Source organism: Equus przewalskii, chromosome 22 (assembly GCF_037783145.1).
Source record: "Equus przewalskii isolate Varuska chromosome 22, EquPr2, whole genome shotgun sequence".
NCBI classification, from domain to species: Eukaryota; Metazoa; Chordata; class Mammalia; order Perissodactyla; family Equidae; genus Equus; species Equus przewalskii.
Genome location: NC_091852.1, coordinates 28,754,875 through 28,774,464, shown reverse-complemented (window position 1 = coordinate 28,774,464; position 19,590 = coordinate 28,754,875). Strand labels below are relative to the sequence as shown.

General features: G+C 35.2%; 1 protein-coding gene across 44 annotated transcripts in view; it reads left to right on the top strand.

Annotated features, from left to right (window-relative positions):
• PTPRD (protein tyrosine phosphatase receptor type D) overlaps positions 1-19,590 on the top strand; it is a 2,079,533-nt gene that overhangs the window by 762,613 nt on the left and 1,297,330 nt on the right. For all 44 annotated transcript variants that reach the window (XM_070590645.1, XM_070590643.1, XM_070590639.1 and 41 more), the window contains one exon: positions 18,237-18,278. The gene's annotated coding sequence lies outside the window, so the exon portion shown is untranslated. The remainder of the gene's footprint in view (positions 1-18,236; positions 18,279-19,590) is intronic.

Sequence of the window (19,590 nt, the reverse complement as noted above, 5' to 3'; positions counted from 1 at the left end):
TTTTCACTCCAGATGGAAAATACGAAAGAGTTAAATGTTTGTTTAAACACCTAACACCTTATTGTACATCAACCTCAGGTAGATAAAATAATACTTTAAAATTTGACCAAATTTGCCCAATTTAAAAAGTTATAAATATTTTAAAACGTTATAAACCACATGGAATCTACTTGGTGGATATTTGGTCTTTCTTATGCTCTCTCCCCCTGTAACTGTTTTTTCTATTGCACAAGATTAATGTTATATTTTGTGTCTCTGGAGTTAAGATAAAATGTTACTGGGGCAGGCCCAGTGGCGTAGTGGTTAAGTTCTCGTGCTCCAGTTTGGTGGCCCAGGGTTAGCCAGTTCGGATCCAGGGCACAGACCTATGCATTGCTTATCAAATCATGCTGTGGCAGGCATCCCACATATAAAGTAGAAGAAGATGGGCACAGATGTTAGCTCAAGGCCAATCTTCCTCAGCAAAAAAAAAAAAAAAAAAGAGAGAGAGAGAGGATTGGCAATGGATGTTAGCTCAGGGCTAATCTTCCTCAAAAAAAAAAGCTAACTTACTAAATTAATTAATTAATTAAATAAAATGCTACTGTCCCTAATGAAATAGCTGGTTTTTGTACCCTATTTTTTTATGTCGTGACTTTCCATAATAGAAAATATTGCTTGGTACTATATTCCTGTACATTGAGATGTGCTTAAAAGAATAAAAAGAAAAAACACTTTTTGAAAAATTGTAACTTCATGGTTCATTTGTACTTCATGTTATGAATTTCTACTAATTATAAGAGAAAAGTTACACACATTGTTCAGATGTACATTTTCCTACTTTTTTCCTCTCTCATGGAGCTTTGATCTTCTCCCAGGTCTTTGACCTTTTGTGGTATGTTCTTTTATCCTCTTTTCCCTTATCCATCTTATTAGGTGTCCCAAATCCCTTTTGCCTGATATTTTTTCAGTCTCCCTTCCTTAATCTTTTTCTTCTGGAATCTTATTAAATTCTCATTTCTTTACAAAATTTATGTATTTAGGAGAGAGAACGTAAGGTAAACCGACAAAAGAAGATCGACAGAGAAAACTAAATATATCAATTAAATTTTGAATGATAGTGGATTTGACTCTTTTTTACTCAGTTGAAATAATTACTAGATCTTTATATTTACTTGTAAATGCTTATTGTCGTCATCCTTAGTCGTTTACCCATAATACAGGAAAGTCACAACACACTAGGTTCAACTTGAGTGCAGCCTAAAGTGTTAGTCATTATATATCCATGGCCCAATTTCAGATCTCATAAGCAAATTTGGACATTCACCTGGCAGCTGATAAATAAACATTTTAAGCTCTGTGAAGTGGTACTCTCTACCACTCCATCGTTTACTACTGACAGTGTCATCATTATACAGTTGTGATTATGCTTTTATTGAAATAAAATATTTTATAAAATAGTTTCTTTTAGTGAAATATGGGAAAACAGAAAATAAATTTGTGATTAAAAATACAAAGTTAATAAAATTAGTAAAAAATGGGAATCTAAAACTGCTGCTAACTGCAAGTGACTTTAAAATACCCGTCTGCTTGCTAATCCCAGCCAGGGATCGTCCTCTGTGCTCCTCTGCCGCTGACACCCTGTTGTACTTCTTACATTCTCTTCCAGAGACATGAAGTTCGTGTTACAAAATTTTCATTACCTGGTAATTTATTTCATCTCTTCTGCCTGTATGACTTCATACCATTATATACAAATACACTGATGGCAAAACTCTTCAGGTTCTTGATCTTCTCTCAATGATGCTTATCATTTTTTCAAGCAAGACTGTAACCATTAAATGCAGGCAAATGTGTCAATTACCTTTGAAATGATTTCTTCTTAGATGGTAATGGGTTACAGTAGATATGTAAGATGTAAATCTCATAAGCTTTTTTTTAGACCTCATTAATCTATGCAAGTAGATACATTGTAATCTTACATCTTTAGTCCCTGGCATGTGGTGGCAATCAATAAATATTTGTTTTTGAAGAAATAATATAATAGACAAGATAAGATTTTGGGATAGGTAAATAAAATGATGATAGAAAACGCAGGCTTAAGTGATTGGTTTGGTTCATATTATTGATAATGAAATATAGAGAAGGAATATATTCTCATCAATTTATTTGGAGAAAAAAACCTAGGAAAATGAGTAATTATAAAATTCAGCAAAATGGTGAATTGGAATAACTTGGTGGTTACAAAGAAAGTTTCTGAGTGCAGTGGCTTCATTTATCTCACTACCTACCTGAAGCTTTGTTATAATAGCCTTAAAGTTTTTTGAAATAATTTTAAATCAACAGAAAAATTGCAAAAAATGGTACAAAGAGTTTATATATACCTATCATTCAGCTTCCCCTAAGCTAATGCCTGACATAGTCATAAGAAAATTTCTTTATAGAATTATACAATTAACGTTGGTACAGTAGTATTAAGTAATTCGCAGTCTTTATTGGAATTTCACCAGTTTTTCCACAAGTATCTTTTTCCTATTCCAGGACCCAAACTAGGATCCCAGATTATGTTTAGTTGCTGTTTCCTTATTTTCTGCTAATCTATGATAGTGGATAAGCCTTTCCTTATCTTTCATGTCCTTGAAACATTTGATGCATACCAGTCAGTTATTTTGTAGAATGTCTCTCACTCTGAGTTTGTGTGGTATTTTGCATGAGGAGAGAGAGGTTATGCATTTTTGGCAATACTGCAGAAGTAATGTTGTGTCCTTCTCAGTTCATCATTTTGGGGGATATATGATATATTTTGCCTCTCAGGATGTCCTTGATTAAGGTAGCATGTGTTGGATCTTTCCACCATAAATTTACTATTTTTCCCTTTGTAACTAATAAATATATTGGGAGAGATTCTTTGTGATTATGTGAACATCCTGCTTCACCCAATTATGTTAGCATCCATTGGTGAATATTGCCTGCAACAGTTACTACTGTGGTGTTTGCCTAATGGTGATTTTGTATTTCCCTTATTATTTCTCTATTTATTATTATATAATAAGCTTTCTGTTACTTAAATATTACTTGCTGTTAATGTTAAGCAGAAACAACAAAAATATGCTATTTCTTATTTTTGTTCCTTTTTATTAATTAGGATTGTTCTTGCATTCCTTCCAAAAACTCTAGCCAGATTCAACTAGAGTTTCCTCTCCTAAACAGATTTTAAGCCAAATTTTTCTGGTGTAAACAGTTATATTCACCCAAACCCTGTTTACACCAAACCCTGCCCATACCATTATATACATGCATATTAAATGCCAGTAATATTTGTTGGGAAGGAAGACATTTCCTCTACCTGCTCTGGGTCCTTCTGGCCAGACAACGAATTAATTTCACATGAGACAGAATAACAGGGAAAAATTAAACAAAGCTTTGTAAGATGTGTTCATGGGAGAGGCTCAGGCAAACTGAGCAACTCACCAAAATGGCTGAAGACACCACCTGAAGTATCATCTTCAGCCAAAGGCAAAGCAGGATGTTGGGGGTGGGGGGAGTCAGTTATGGGAGATTACCAGAAAAGTACAGTAAACAAGAGTTATGTTATCATGCAGATTTAAGTCCTTACCTTATGCATTGATAAGAATTTCTAGAGATAAGGTCATCCCTGCTTCTTCCTGGTACAGAGAGGGAGACACATTTACAGATGGAGATTTCCTTTACAAATGTAAATGTTCTTAACAAAGGGTAATTAGATTCTACTTTTCAGAGTTTCTTTCCTGTCTGCAGTTTTTAAAAGTAACCAGCCCCAAATAATCCTCATGCCAAAGAGACATATCTTGAGGTGGCCAATTCCAGTCCCCCGCATATTCATGGGCAATACATATTGACATTGAAATTTTCTTCAGGTTTTAAACTTGCACAGCTCCATCAAAGAGCCAATGCTTCATAATTGGTTTGAATGAATCAGTATGGCCTTCATTACATCATTGATCTGCTAATTAAAAACTCTTAAAATAAAAAGTGTCATGATGATTTAATGATGACAAAGTGTCTGATTTGAGAGCTCCCTTATGAAAGTTTACCATAGATTTGGAAGCAAATTTGTAAAACAGGAGCAAGGCAAACAGTACAGTGATTTGTAATTCTAGAATATGAGATTAGATTTTAATAATTCCTTTTTCCTTAAGTAGAAATTATGGATACAGTGACTGAAAGTTTATTAACGCCAAATAAATCATAAAAAACTTGTGAGCTCAAATGAAAATTATGCCATTAAATTTTTCCCTTAGTATACACTTTATAGTTTTCTACAGTATGTTTTGTAAATTCTAAATATTTCTCTCATATATGAGTGCTTCAGAGTTGACAAAAATATTTTCTGGGTATGTTATCTTCCTGCTCCGTATAGCTATTCCTAGAATATGACCCTTAAAACTAAACATAGGGGCACGCCCAGTGACACAGAGGTTAAGTTTGCTCGTTCTGCTTCAGCAGCCCAGGGCTCACCAGTTCGGATCCCACATGTGGACCTATGCACCACTTATCAAGCCATGCTGTGCAGGTGTCCCACATATAACAGAGGAAGATGGACACAGATGTTAACTCAGTCACAATCTTCCTCAGCAAAAAGTTGAGGATTGGCAGTCTATGTTAGCTCAGGGCTAATCTTCCTAGGGACAAACAAACAAACAAACAAAAGAACTAAATGTTTTATGTGTCAAAGAATAATGTTTTACTTTTAGAGATATGGAGAGCAAATATGGCTTTGGTCATCTTATAGGAAACCTTTTGCACTCTTTTAAGCTTTCTGTGAATCTGTCTAATGACATATTAATGCAAATTACATCATCTTATTTTGTGACTTCTGCAGTTACTCAGCTTTATTACAAACTCACCAAGAATCTTCTCCCCTAGCCCCTATTTAAAATCACTAATGGATTTGCAGCTAACCTCTGGCAGTCAGTTGCTTTCAGTATCACTTGTATTTGCATAGAGCTGATAAGTACTGTGGTTCATTTTACTCTTGAGCAAAGCAAGTTTAAGAAAAAAAAAAAGGTTAATGAATAATTATCTTAGCTTGAGATGAAGGTGGCAAAAAATCACTTGATTTCTTCCTAATTCTTGGCAAGATATAATGAAATAAGGCTTTGGAGGAATGGAGGGTGAGAGGAGGGGGCCCCACAGCAGAAGGTAGGGGAGACAACAAGGGGTACGACATAGCTTTCTTGTGTTATTTATTGTGGTTCCTTTGGATTCCTTTAAGTGTATTTTATTCTTTATTATCAATTTGATAAGATTATAATTAAAATGTACATCTTAGTTTAACTATGGATCCTTTCCCACATCAGTGGCTACTCCTCAATATTCCCAGTGTCGTGGTTTCACATTACATTTTAATTTGTTAGTTCATCAAGAGAAAGAACAGTCTACCCTAGCATATAAAGGCTTACTTGTCATGATTCAGTAGGCTATTAAAGCTTTTGTAGAAAGGGGAAGTCTTATGAAAAGAAAAAAGGGATTCTATTCCTTCTAAGTCAAATTGTTAGCTCAGATATTTCATGCAAGATAGAAGTTGGAAATTTATTTTCTCATTGCACTGTACAATATACTTGCTCAAAAAAAACTAAAGATATATAAAAATATCATTTGAGAATACAATATATACACAGAATCTATAACAAATTTACTTCTAGAAATAACCCTCAAAAATTACCATTGCATGGGAGAAAGCTTACAATATTATCCTATTCTTTTATTTTAAAAGAATGAAAATCATCTCTGGTAACCTGGGAAGAATTTAAACAGGATGGTTAAATATAAACATAAAGGCGTAAATAATAAATTCTATAACAATTGGTTATTTACTTTCATGAATTTAAATTACATAACTTTATATTTTGGGCTTGTCTACTCAGATATCTTGAAGTACACTCAATGTAAGTCAGTTAACAGATATTTATGATTTACTCACTAAAAGAATAGCATTAAACTAGGCAATTTCCAGGGAAGAGGATATACCACCTGCAAAATAATAAAATTTCCTTGCATTACGAGGATATCCTGAGTATTCAACATAGCATGCTAGTTTCACATACTTGTTAAACGATGGAGGTTTACGATAATAACTCTGAGGACTTGACAGACAAGAATGATTAAGGAGGTAAAGCTCCTCAGTCAACCTTTTGTGTCCTTATTTTATGCTCTGCATGAATAACTCAGAGCTATTTATGCTCAGTGCAGAAGTTCTTCCCCAGTGACAGCATGTACTGGATGGGGAGTTCAGCACTCAGGGGCCAGGCGTAGGTCTGCCACGAAGGACCTGCGTAAGCCTGAGCAAGTCCCGTAACTTCTCTCAACCTAGTTTTCCTCCTCTGTTAAAGGAGAGTTTTAGAGAAGATTCTTTTTATTTCTCTCAATTAATACATTTGTAACTTACCTTAATTTTGAATGGTCCAATATTTTCAATAATCTTTTAAAGATGCATATGTGTTTCTTCAATCAATGGGTCTGAAGTGGTTAGGAATTTTTAGAAAATCTTAATCTTACCTACTTTTTAATTTATATGCAGTACATCTTAGGATATCCAGCATGTGTTTACTGAGAAAATACTATGTTTATTCACATGCATGCACACACATACACATGTACACACACACACGAACACACCAGGGAATATTTCTGGAGAAAGATATCTAAGTGGAGATCTGACAAAAACTAAAATTTAACCAATAGAATAGGTTGAAGTAGTATCTTAGGAAAAAAAAATGTGTAAATATCTATTGGACGGAGGAAAGAGTCCTTTTGAGAAATTCTAAAAGTTCATTAAGGATAAATTTCAACTTAAAAAGTTTTAACCCAGCTCAGGAAAAGGAAACAAAATTTTTGAACACATGCTGTGTTTCAGGCAGTGTTTGGTGCTTTAGACTTGTTATATTACTTGATATGTTACATAGCTCCATATAGCTACACTCTTCATAGGGCCTCATGTAAAGCTTCAATTAGGGAACTATTTAATGTTGGTCACTTAGATATAATTCACTTAATTTTCATCTTCCAATCTCACCGTTGCCTTTTACTAATGAATCACAGCTAGCCCTTATTCCTAGCCTTGGGATATCCTCTTTGTCCAGGCTTCTCTAGCATCTCTCTTCTAATAATCCGATGGCATGTTAGACAGTGGTTCACATACAAACCCCCTTTGGCTAATTGTATTGAAGAGTGTGATTTTTTTTTTTTCCCTCAGTGGCACTCTAGTTCTCCTTGTAGACACTTTGTAAAATACATTTTACAAAAGAACACTAAGACCTTTCTTTAAAATTAGTGTAAAGTATTAAGATGTTTCTAAAATTATATATTTATCTTCAGAAGAAATATTTATTCTTTGACAACTATACCTCCAGCTGTGTGTTCACACACACATGTGTGTGCATGTTTGTATGTGTGTTGGGGATATATTAAAGGAAAGTGGTACCAGACTTTTGTGAGATTTTCTTCTCCCAAATAAGAATTCTAAACTTAAAATTAAAAAAAAATCTATTTTGATCATCTCATTTTATAGAAGATCTGAAACCTGCAGATAAGTGTGTATCTGTTTTTCCTACTTTCAGTTCCAATGCTTTTAGTATAAGTTAGCCATGATAGCATATCTGTTTGAAAATGTGAACTTGTATCCGGCAAGTTATGTATTAGAAAACTACTCTTCAGTGGTGCCCAGACTATCTTCACGTGGATGCTCAATTTAAAAAGTATTTTTAGAGGATGACTAGAAAATTGATTCCCTGAATTTATGCCTTTCAACCCAGAGGATAGGAGAAAGTATGTACTGACTAGTCGTAAAATGTGTGCATACAATTAGCTGGCTATTATCTAGTTAACGAATAAACTCGCTGTCTGGTGTGCTATGAAGTGGAAGTGAGCAGTTGTTGGAAAGAGGATATAAATGGTGCTTTATGAGGTATATTGATCTTTTGGTTTTCAATTTGAGGTTTTGAAAAAAGTAATTTTAAAGATAAGGGAAAGTCCAGTGAAAGTCACCATCTCTATCGTAGCATGTTATGGCTGATTAGGTTATTAAACTAGCATGTTCAGTTTTCTGTTGCAAGGTAAAAGGGAGTAGACCATATTTTGTGTATATATTTTTGCACATGTAAAAAGACAAACTAATAATAAATTATTCTGTGAAACATATAGTTAATTTTTTATCCATTCATTAACAAATGTTTTCTGAGTGCCTGTGATGTGTCAGGCATTGTGCTAGGTGCTAGACAAAAGAAATCAAAAAGCGAAGTCCCCTCTGACAAGTATTTTTGGAAGAGATACACATTTAAACAACAAGGCAATGCAGGGTTATGATACAGGAATGCAAGCCATATAAGATACACATTTTAGGGGAATATAACTAAGACCAGGAGGAAGTTGGAAAGGGGGGATGGTATAAACTGGATCGTGAAGGACTTAGCCTTAGTAGGGACTTAGCTAGGGAGAGAAAAAGGAAAAGAGTATTTGAGGAACGAGGACCAGAATATGAAAAACTCAGAAGTGAAAGAGAACATAGCATATTCAGGGAACAGCAAGTAGTTTGTTTTTTTCTGGAACAGAAGGGTGATATGAGTGAACGGTGGGAGGTGAGATTGCTGAGCAAGGCAGGGACTACTTACTTCATGAAACGCCCAAACCAAAAAGTTTATATATTGTCCTTGGTGATGGGAAGCTCTGTTGGGAAGTTAGTGGGAGAATGAGGTAAACAAAATTCACTTCTTGGATAATGTCCTTATAACAGAATGGAAGATTGATTGGATAAGGATAGAATTGAAAACAGGGAAATTAATTAGAAAATTCTAGTTTCTGGATGCTGCATGAACCTCCCATCTACCACTCGTCTTCCCAAAACGAATCTTTAGGTATAGAACCAAAGATATTCAAAAATGAGTGAATCTATACATTGCAATTCTCATTATTTCATTCCATGATGAAGAAAACGAGGTCAACCAGGTTAAATGATTTGCCCAAAGCCAGAGTTTCTGACAAAACTGGAATCTAGGACTCTGATCTCCTCTTTCTCAATAAACATGGATTAAGATTCACAAGGAACCAGCCCTTCAGCTTCAGAGAAATATTTTAACTAAAGTATTAATGATGATGTGTCTGTGTTAGCAGTACCATAAAACAAGTGACCTTCATGGACAAAACTCTCTGTGGTTAAAATTAAAAAGACAAAGGAAAATGAGGTCTGATTATGAATGTAATTAGTTGGTGATCCAATGGGGTGACAGATCCATAAATGCCAGTTATTGACTGATGATAATGGAGCATTCAAATCTCCAAACTGGTGCTCAAGTCCAGCTCTCAGAAATAATGAGGGACATGCTTCCTGCATCCTGCCTCCTCGCGAGGTGCTAATGCTACATTCTGAATGATGATGTACAAACCCAGCAGAATGACAGTGCTGCTGTTGCTCCACATTAGTTCCACTATTATTTTGGTTTCTGTTGCTGTAGGTTCTGAATTTTCGAAGATTGGGCATTTATAAAGTCCTATCATGAACATGACAGGGAGAGAATATTATGATTAACCCTTCTTAAGGATTGCCAGATTCACAGTATGTTCACAACACTCATGAGGAATATTTTAAGGGTATAACAGTGTAGTGCTTAGCATTTACGTAGAATCTTTGTTTTTTTTTTTAAATAACTCCCTTAAGGTTTCTATCAGAGTCCTTAAGTCAAATTTAAAAGTATAATTTGGCTCCCAGGTTGCTACTGGCTATTTCAAACTAAAGATTTCAAAGCCTGATAAATAAAACTAGTAGCTCATATAGAGAGAGAGCATTTCACAGGTACACATATTTATTTGGGTGGGTGGCCTTGATTGGCTGTTAAACTTGATAATATTCACTATGAGATTATTCAGACAATCATCATCCCCAGTCAGGATAAGTTATTTGCCCAAGAGCACAAGTTAATAAATGGCGAAACTAGTGCCTGAATCCTACAACCCTTACACCAAGTCGTCACCATATACACTGTGCCAAAAGGAATTTGTGCTTTTGCCAATACCCTGTTGTTTAAGCAGTGAAATAATTCTGAAAGGATGTCAGTTTCCTGAAATGCATATAGATATCAATATTCTCCCAGTCCCAAAGATTCTAAATTTAGGAAAATTGAATTTTAGATAAAAAGTCCTCTAAGGAGGTGAAATGGAAGTCAATCTTCAAGTGTTTCAGGGATCCCTGAGGACCAAATAGCACATGATGGTTGAAGGTTGCTAGCTGTAGGATGCACTGTGGCTTGCGACTCCTGCTATCCATAGTATTGTCCACATGAGTCATTCGAAGCACTGTGACCAGGCACAGAAGCTTAGTGCATAGGTGGGGTACTTGCCCGCTTACCTGGGTGGGTCCAGCCCGTTTCTCATGTTTGCAGAATAGGCAGAGATGAACACATTGCTTCTTTAGAATAAATCATTGATTTTGCTTGCAAAGGACATACATGGTCATGGTAGGAAAAAATTAGAAAATACAGAAAAATGTATAGAAGGAAATCACCACTCAGAAATGATCCCCAAAAGCATTGTCATGTATTTTCTTCCATAATTTTCTCTGTACATACTAGGTCATAAGGACTCTAAGCACCTCTGCTCAGTTTATAGAAAGAATTGGGTGGTGGAATGTTCCAGGCACGCTGCTGACAGTCTTGCCTGACTGAGATGAATTGGCATTTATGACCATGTGCCATTTACAATGCTTTCTTTATTTCTGAAAAAGTGAATTTGTTAAACTCTCACTTGGAGATTATGGTACAATAAAGTTTAGACTATTGCATTCCACTAAAACAATGTGGATAGCTTATAACAAGGGGATAGAACAAAGTATGGGATATTATTTAGTCTTTATGTCTTATGTCATGAGATACTCTGTGATACCTCTGCTAGAGAATAAAGGAAGACTGTTTCTTGATCCTCCAAATGAGGACAGAAAGTTGTAATTGGATATCAGTATTGCCAATTATTTTGGATATAAAAGGGAGAGGCAGGTCACTTTAAGAGCGAAGCAGTTACCAGGTTGTATTCACAGGTTATAACTATGGAAAACCTCTTTCTGTCTGCTCCTCCTGAGATGATGAAGACTCTGCTGTAAAACCCTTATAACTTATATCTCCTTCTTGGAATTCCGAGTGTTGAACTAACTTATAAAAAGAGACTCTTTATTTTGCAAGGAGAGAGAGGGAAGAAAGGAAGTTGGCAGAATAAAGGGAATTCCTGGTTCTTTGGGTTTTACACAATGGAATCCTATTGGATTCTGATCTGTTCCTCTAAAACTGTAAAACTCACTTTATATTCCTATACCATTAAATTGTATTTGAAAACGTGGTGACAAATAAAAGCACAGTATTTCCTCATCTGTGGGAGCAACTCAGTTTCTCTAATCTGTTATAAAATATTCAGCTTGTTTCATTTTGGAGGGGAGAGGAGCTGATATAAATAGTAGTGAAACAGATTATCAGAGTACATAAATGTTTGCTGGCATCTGTTGATATGTCCTTTTGAGAGATTCGCAGAAGTGAACTAACTGGGTGAAAGGGAGCAAATATTTGTAAGACTTTGATACATGCTGGCAAATTGCTTTCCAATTTATATTACCACCAGCGATGAGTGAAGATGGCAGTTTCATCACACCTGCTCATTACTATCAACACAAAACAAAATAACACAAAAATCTTGCTTTATAAAAAGTGTATTACTTACTTTTTGCAGAAAATACCCTCACAGATAGATATAGGCCAAGTTGTTCTCAGTCATTAAAATCTTTGTCATGGACTCTTTGTTTAGGTCAGGAGGAGACTGCTTTGAGAGTACATGCAGAGGCAGGAAAGGGAAGCTGAGTCCACTGAGAGACAAGCCCTTGAAACCTGGGAACGTCAAGAGAACACTGGTTGCACAAGAAGCCCATGAAAGATAAAGATAAATGTTAAACGGAAAGTGGGAGAAGACTGAAGATAAAATTTACCTCTGCCCTATATTAATGTAAAGCTGTACTCTAACTTTGAAAATTACCAATTGTCTTAGTTTTTTAGGACTGCCATAATGGTCCCATAGACGGGTGGCTTAAGCAACAGAAAATTTTTTTTTCTCGTGGTTCTGGAGGCTAGATATCCAAAATCAAGGAGAACACAGTTTTTTCTGAGGGCTTCTCTCCTTGGCCTATAGATGGCTATCTTCTCTCTCAGTCTTCACATGGTCTTTCCTCTGTGTGTCTTGGTGTGCTACTCTATTTTTTTTTAACTTTTTTTTACTGTGATAAAATACACATAATATAAAACTTATCAGCTTAACCAGTTTTAAATGTACAGTTCAGTGGTTAAACACGTTCATAATACTGTGCTATCATCATCACTATCCATCTCCATAACTTTTCATCTTGCAAAACTGAGACTCTGTACCCCTCAAACAATTATTCCTCAGCAGTATCTCCTCCCCCCCAGCCTCTGGTGACCACCATTCTACTTTCTGCCTCTATGATTTTGACTAAGTATCTCATATAAGTGGAATCATACAGTATTTGTCTTTTTGTGACTGTCTTATTTCACTTAGCGTAATGTCCTTAAGGTTCATCCATACTGAAGCATGTGACAGGATTTCCTTCCTTTTTAAGGGTGAATGATATTTCATTGTGTGTACATATTACATTTCGGTTATCCATTCATCTGTTGATGGGTGCTTGGATTGCTTGCACGTTTTGTTATTGTGAGTAATGCTGCTATGAACATGGGTGGACAAAGCTCTCTCTGACACGCTGCTTTCTATTCTTCTGGGTATATCTCCGAAAGTAGAATTTCTGGATCATGTGATAATTCTATTTTTAATTTTTGAGGAAACTGTTGTCCACAGTGGCTGTACCATTTTACATTCCCACCAACAGTGCACAAGGATTCCATTTCTCCTATCTGTTCCTATAAGGACACCAGTCACAATGAATTGGTGCCCACCCTTATGAACTTATTTTAACCTAATTACCATTGTAACGACATTATCTCCAAATACAGTCATCACATTCTGAGCTAATGGGGCTAGGATCTTCACAGAAGAATTCTGAGGGGACACAGTTCAGCCCATAACACCAATATATGAAACTTTCTTGTTTCTCCTTAAAATATAATGCTTACTACACTATTTGTGATGCTTACCTATTTATTCGTTAATTATTATGGAAACATTACGATCTTTCATGAGAGAAAAATGTGTTGTGCACCATGATCATTCTGAATTTGTTTTGAATCTTTACGTTCACAAGCACATCTGGTTTTATGACAAGCAGATACAAAAAAAAATAGATTTAGTAATAGCTGTATTTGATCTCGTACGTTCAGTTTGCATATTATATATAGCATCCTTCATTGGAATACCACCTATCTACTGAACTTGCTCCTGAAATTGGGTCATATGTTAGTAGGGAAATGAAAATGGAGTGAAAATTTCCTTCAAAATGGGTTGAAAGAGTAGGTCATTTTAAGGACTTAACATTTAAATAAGGTGATGTGGAGTAAGTCTGCCACTATCTTTATGGTCTTCTGACAGATTTGACAGGGAAAGATGATGTAGCTGGGAGAAAGTCTTCCATGGTAAGCTTTGTGACTTATGCTTACAAACTTGATATATGTGACATGGCTGGTTCCATTTCAGTTAGGAAATGGATACATCCAACTTTGACCATACATGACATAAAGTTATTCTACACTTTACATTATGAATAAAGTATGGAAATAAAAGTATTTTAAAGGCAGCTTCTAAACACATACACTTGCACACGCATGCAATAACAATTATTTCCTTGGTAGCTTTGAAGAAATAGAGATAAGGAATAATATAAAATATTGACTTTGTATATATCTGAAAATTATATAGATATATTGTATAGCCCAATTTATTGGATACTAATAGTTAATAAAGGTGGGAGAAATAACAGAATCTTGACTGACTCTAAAGCATTCATATTGGGCATAGGGGGCATAAATCATTGTGATGCACATTTAATTTATTTTGGAGTAAAATAATGATTCTGCTGGGATGAAATAACTGTTGACTTAGATCTATTTTCTTAAGAAAACTTCTTGTACCCAAAACACAGGAAGGATGTGTAGGTCCTATGGCATTGCATTCCGACACATATTTGACCATTTCCACGTTTGTTCTAAATACAAACCTCTCTTTCGAATCACAGCAATAGCAATATAAATAACACTCACCTATCTTTTCCCTCTTCCTTTCCCCAACATGTTGCTTTTAGTTGTAGAAATCCATCTGTAATTAATGAATGTTTTTAAGGAATTCCCCCTTGCCAGATTTTTGGCCTTTATCAAGAAGATCCTTGAAGACAATTAACACACTGAAACATGGCATGATTTTAGGTTGTAAATCGCACTAAATCAGCTTCAAGGAGACATTATATCCTATAGTTTAAATACTCTGAGCAACATGATAGTAATGAGATATTCTCAAATGAGCAAAATGAGAGTAGTGCAAAATTACATTTTAGTTTATATTAAATAGTAACAATTATACTGTTTTCAAGGATTAGTTTTAGTTCAAGTCACTGTACATATCGTATCTTCATGTAATATCCAATAGAAAAATATCTTAGTTTTGCTTAAGTCGTTCAGTTGTTATTTTGGTATAAATTAAAAATAGTAATATTAAATAAACATATTTTCCTTGAAAATTCTTTTGGTTAGGGGCTGGCCAGGTAGCATAGTGGTTGAGTTCACACACTCTACTTTGTTAGTCCAGGGTTCGCAGGTTCAGACCCCGGGTGCAGACCTAGCACTGCCCACCAAAGCATGCTGTGGTGGAATCCTATGTGAAAAATAGAGGAAGATTGGCACAGATGTTAGCTCAGGGCCAATCTTCCTCACAAAGAAAAAAAAAACCTGGTTGTTACTGATTGAATTGATATCAGATTTCTAATAATGATAAAGCAAATAATTTGTCTCAAACTAAATTATTTCAAACAGGATAATGTCTGGCTTTGAATTTAGTGTTCTTTAAAAGAATAAAACTAAAATCAGATAATTTGGTAAAATACTTTCTGACATTGAAAAACACTTAGAAAAGGAGAATGCAATTACCTGTAGGGTATAAATTGGCATAGTGTAAAAACCCTAGTGACCAGTATCTAGTCAACTCAGGTTTAATACAAGGCTACATTAGGTACTAGATGGGTGATGCTTATGTAGGTTACTCACGCAATTAGCGTCCTCTGTCAGGACCCTTGACCAAGCAAGGTTAGTCCTCTTTTTCCTGGAAGATTCACTCTGTGTAAATGATGTGGTCTCGTAATTTGGGAGGGTTTGTGAAGAGGTAGGAAGAGGCTCCCAGCTCCCCTGCTAGATCAGACAGGCTTTTTCAACCTTAGCACATGACTGATATTTTGGGCTCGATAAGTCTTTGTTGTGGGGGCTGTCCTGTGAATTGTAGGATGTTTAGCACCACCCTTAGCCTCTACCCACTAGATTCCAGTAGCACCCTATCCCCAATTGTGACAGCCAAAAAAGTCTCCAGAAATTGCTTAAATGTCCCAGTTCATGGGGATGGGGGAGGAAATTAGCCCTGGTAGAAAATTCCTGAGTTAAAACAATGAAATGATGCAGATCGGTCACTACACTCACCCCTTACCCCCCACCTTCACCAGCATCACCAGGTCTATAATACAGCTTCTGATGGAAACAAGGTTTGCCAAACATATAGTCTACCTTTCAAGTGTGACATTTAGAACTTTCCTCGTTGAGCCTATAGTCGTTTTATTCTTGTCTCTTTCTTCTTCCTTTTGTTATTTTGTTCATTTTCTCTTATCTTCTGGTCTTTTTTCCCCCCTAATTCTAGCCTATACTCAGTTCAGTTAAACCCAATCTTTAAAAAATAAATGTCTCCTGTCTTTCTTCCTGCAAATTATTCCCATTTATAGGGGTGTATGTTCCCACGAGAAAAAACAGAGCAAGCAATCTTCATCCTATTTTTAAAGGCTTGACTATGCCTAAGCCAAAGAAATGGAGATTTTAGAAGCTGGAGATTGTCTTCTCTGTGAGTCCAACTCTGACTTTGTTGGCAACATGTCTTTATGTGATAAATTCATTATAACCTGGCAGTACTGCTGACTATCCAGAATTTGTACTTTCTTTTCTCCTCACACTTTTACTCCCATGGATATTAGACAATTGTATTCTTGCTTGACCTGTGGAAAACTTTAAGTGTCTCCCTGTCATTTAAGGAGATTTTCTGTTCCTCTTGTCATGCCAGACCACAAGTAAAACACAGAACATAGAATTACAGCTATTAAATACCATTTAAAATGCCTCATTCCAAAAAATAATAATAAAAAATTTTAAAAACTGTCACTTTTACTTTAATTTCTCTGATTCTTTCATGATAGTTTGTCATCTATACTTGTGTTTCTCAATTATTTTGCATATAATTATAATTGTAAAAATATAGTTATATTGAAATATAGTTATATTAAAATATAAGAAATACAAACTAAGAGTTCACACTGAGAGATGAACAGTAAATTGGAAATATCAGTTAAAATATTTTTAAATATCCAAATAATTTAATATTTTCGAAGAGCTATCTTTGCTTTTCAAATGTTTTGTAGTTTTTAATAGCTAATGTTTATTAACTCATTTAATCTTTACAACTTCATTGTAAGTGAAAAATTAAGGTTCAGAGAGGAGTGTGTGAATTGTCTAAAGTCTGGGCTGGCTAGTAATCCAAGGGGCAGGGTTCAAATCCAGGAAGTGTGAAATTCTAGTTTTGGCCGTAAAATAGATCGTCTAAATTTGGGTGTATTTGTGTGTGTGTGTGTGTGTGTGTGTGTGTGTGTGTGTGTTTGTGTGTTTGTGTGCTGAGGAAGATTTGCCCTGAGCTGACATGTGTACCAATATTCCTCTATTTTGTATGTGGGTCACCACCACATCATGGCCACCAACAAGTAGCGTGGATCCGTGCTTGGAATCTCAACCCCTGGCCACCAAAGCACGGGGTGCCGAACTTAACCACTAAGCCATGGGGCCAGACCTCGTCTGTGTATTTTTTTAACCCACAAAATCCTGTAATTAAATATTATCTTATGTAGACCCTTCAAGTGAGTGTGTGTGTGTGTGTGCACATGCTTATGCTCATGAGTCTGCTTGAATAATGGCTGAGGGAACATTATAGGTGACCCAAAGACTTGGTCTCCTCCCACTGCCCAGAGCTCCTGGGACACTTCTATATAACAGTGAGAACTCCATAACTCATAGTTCAAATCTTTACTAAGCATATCCACTCAGGTGCCTTCTAGAGTTACAGTTGTTTGTGTTTGTAAACTTTAAGTATGGAATAAAAAATTCAATATATTTCTACTTTGTGGATGCTATTTATCATTCATGGTAAAACTTTTATTCCAACATATTAGTGGAGATCACAAAGGAAGTTTATTTTTTCTGTTTTTCCCCACATCTGAAATGCCAGGCAGATAGGATGCCAAAAAATATAAATGAAGTGAGTGATTCTTTCATTCTTAATTGAAGTTCTTGTAATTAGTATTATCACATTTGCTATGAGAGTTCTTAGATTTAACTCTGTGCTTTGATGCAAGTGGGTCTCTGAACATATTTGGAAATGTCGCACTGCATCTAATGGAAGAATAAAATAGAAACGATGGAAATGTTGGGCTTTAGTGCAGCAATACACGATTCTATTTCGTCTTTTGATTTTTAAAGTACTGAAGTTAATTTGAACATATTTAAATCTATTATCTGTACATACATTCTAGTTTCACTGCCTGAAAGTTTGAAGCATTATTACTGTGAAAATGACTCTCTATTAACTTTAATTGGCTCTCCACTACCACTTTTTGATAAACAAGTATTATAAGGCTTTTATTATCAGAAAAACTATTCAACCTGCTTCTTCATCTTCCTGTTTTGAACATAAATCTGCTTCTATATTTCTTTCTGGGAAAAAATTTTTATCTTAAGACACAAAGGAATAGACTTTCTTTGGAGACTCAGATTGAGAAGTATATCAGAATATTTATATCCTGTCCTTTTTTACTTAATGAACTTCAGCAAAAAAGACAAAAGAGAGAACATCTTTTTGACATTAATGGGCAGACACCCATTATGAACAATGGTTGAAGTTTAACCATGTTTTCATTTTAATTTTGTGTATCAGTATTTCTCAATCTGTTTACTACACTAAGTATATTAATATGAACATCTATTTTTTCCCAATAGGTTCCTATCCTGAGACCACAGCAGAATGTGCCTTGGACAAAGGTAAGCACATTTAAAATATATCACAAATTTTCTCCAAGAGCAAGTATAAAAACGTATGGTAACAATTACATTACTGTCTCATGCTTAGATATATGGAATTATAGTACTTGTTCATGTATATAATATTCACTTTTTCATCTGGCAAAATATGATACTAGTGAAAAAACATCAGAATTGACCATAGGATTTTCAAATACATATCATTGCCTGGGCACAGAAACCCTTAATCCATACAACCTATATTCAGAGAACTGTTATCACTAACATCCTTGCAAGTAAAACAGTGGAACTCTTCTAAGGTTGATGGAAAGTGTTTAATGTAGTCCTTTATGGTTCTGATGATTAAATTATTGAAATGGGACATAAGTGAGTTAAATTATCAGTCAAGAACTGCCTAAGAGTGTCTAGGTTGTGGGAGACCAAATAGTGAAATTAATTTAAAACTACAAATCAATTTAAAAAGAGGACGCAAACAGGAAAAGAAACACACACAGCTCAGTAAGAATTATACAAATGCACTATATGAAAGCTGAGGGGGAGGGCACAAGGCCAGTTCAGGATGCCTATGATTTCAAAATGGAGTGCTATTGTGTAAAAAAAAAAAAAAGTGAACAAAGGATATTATAAAGATTGTGAACTGTAATAACCTTGAATCCTAAGAGGGAGCTGAAAGATGTATACAATGAATAAGAAGTATATAGTGGGAATTCTGAGTAAGGACCAGAAGATCTAAGAATTTTAGGGACCGTAGTGGAGAAAGGTGAAGACTGATAAAATGAATCTCACATTAAAACCAGTACTCCTCTGTGGAGGAAGTAGGAACAGAAAAAGTGCTCAAGCCAGCACCTAAGGAATTTAAGTCAGATTGTGGATAAGGTATTGAGAGAAGGTTTGATGTCAGTTCTCTGGAGGAATTTAAATATGAAATGGATTCACAAACGTCTGATTATAATTTCTCTAAAGCTTCCCCAGATTATTTACCCGATTTGGGGTCCTTCCAACCCCACACAGAAATTGGTGAGGCAGTTCTTTTTATTTTTCTGTGTGATAAAGCTATTTTGTATTGAAAGGAAAGCTGGAAGTTGGTTTGTGGTTGTAAGAAAAATGTGGACATATATGGTATCATTTGTAATAATAGATGTCAGTTCTATTTTATGCAAACATAATATTTGGGGAAATACTTATATATACATCTTCATATTTTAAATTTGGCTGAAAAATACTATATGTGTTCTGTCCTGTTATTTTTATATGAAAAAAATAAACCATTTTATAAGCATATTCATATGCACATACAGATAATTTTCTGAGA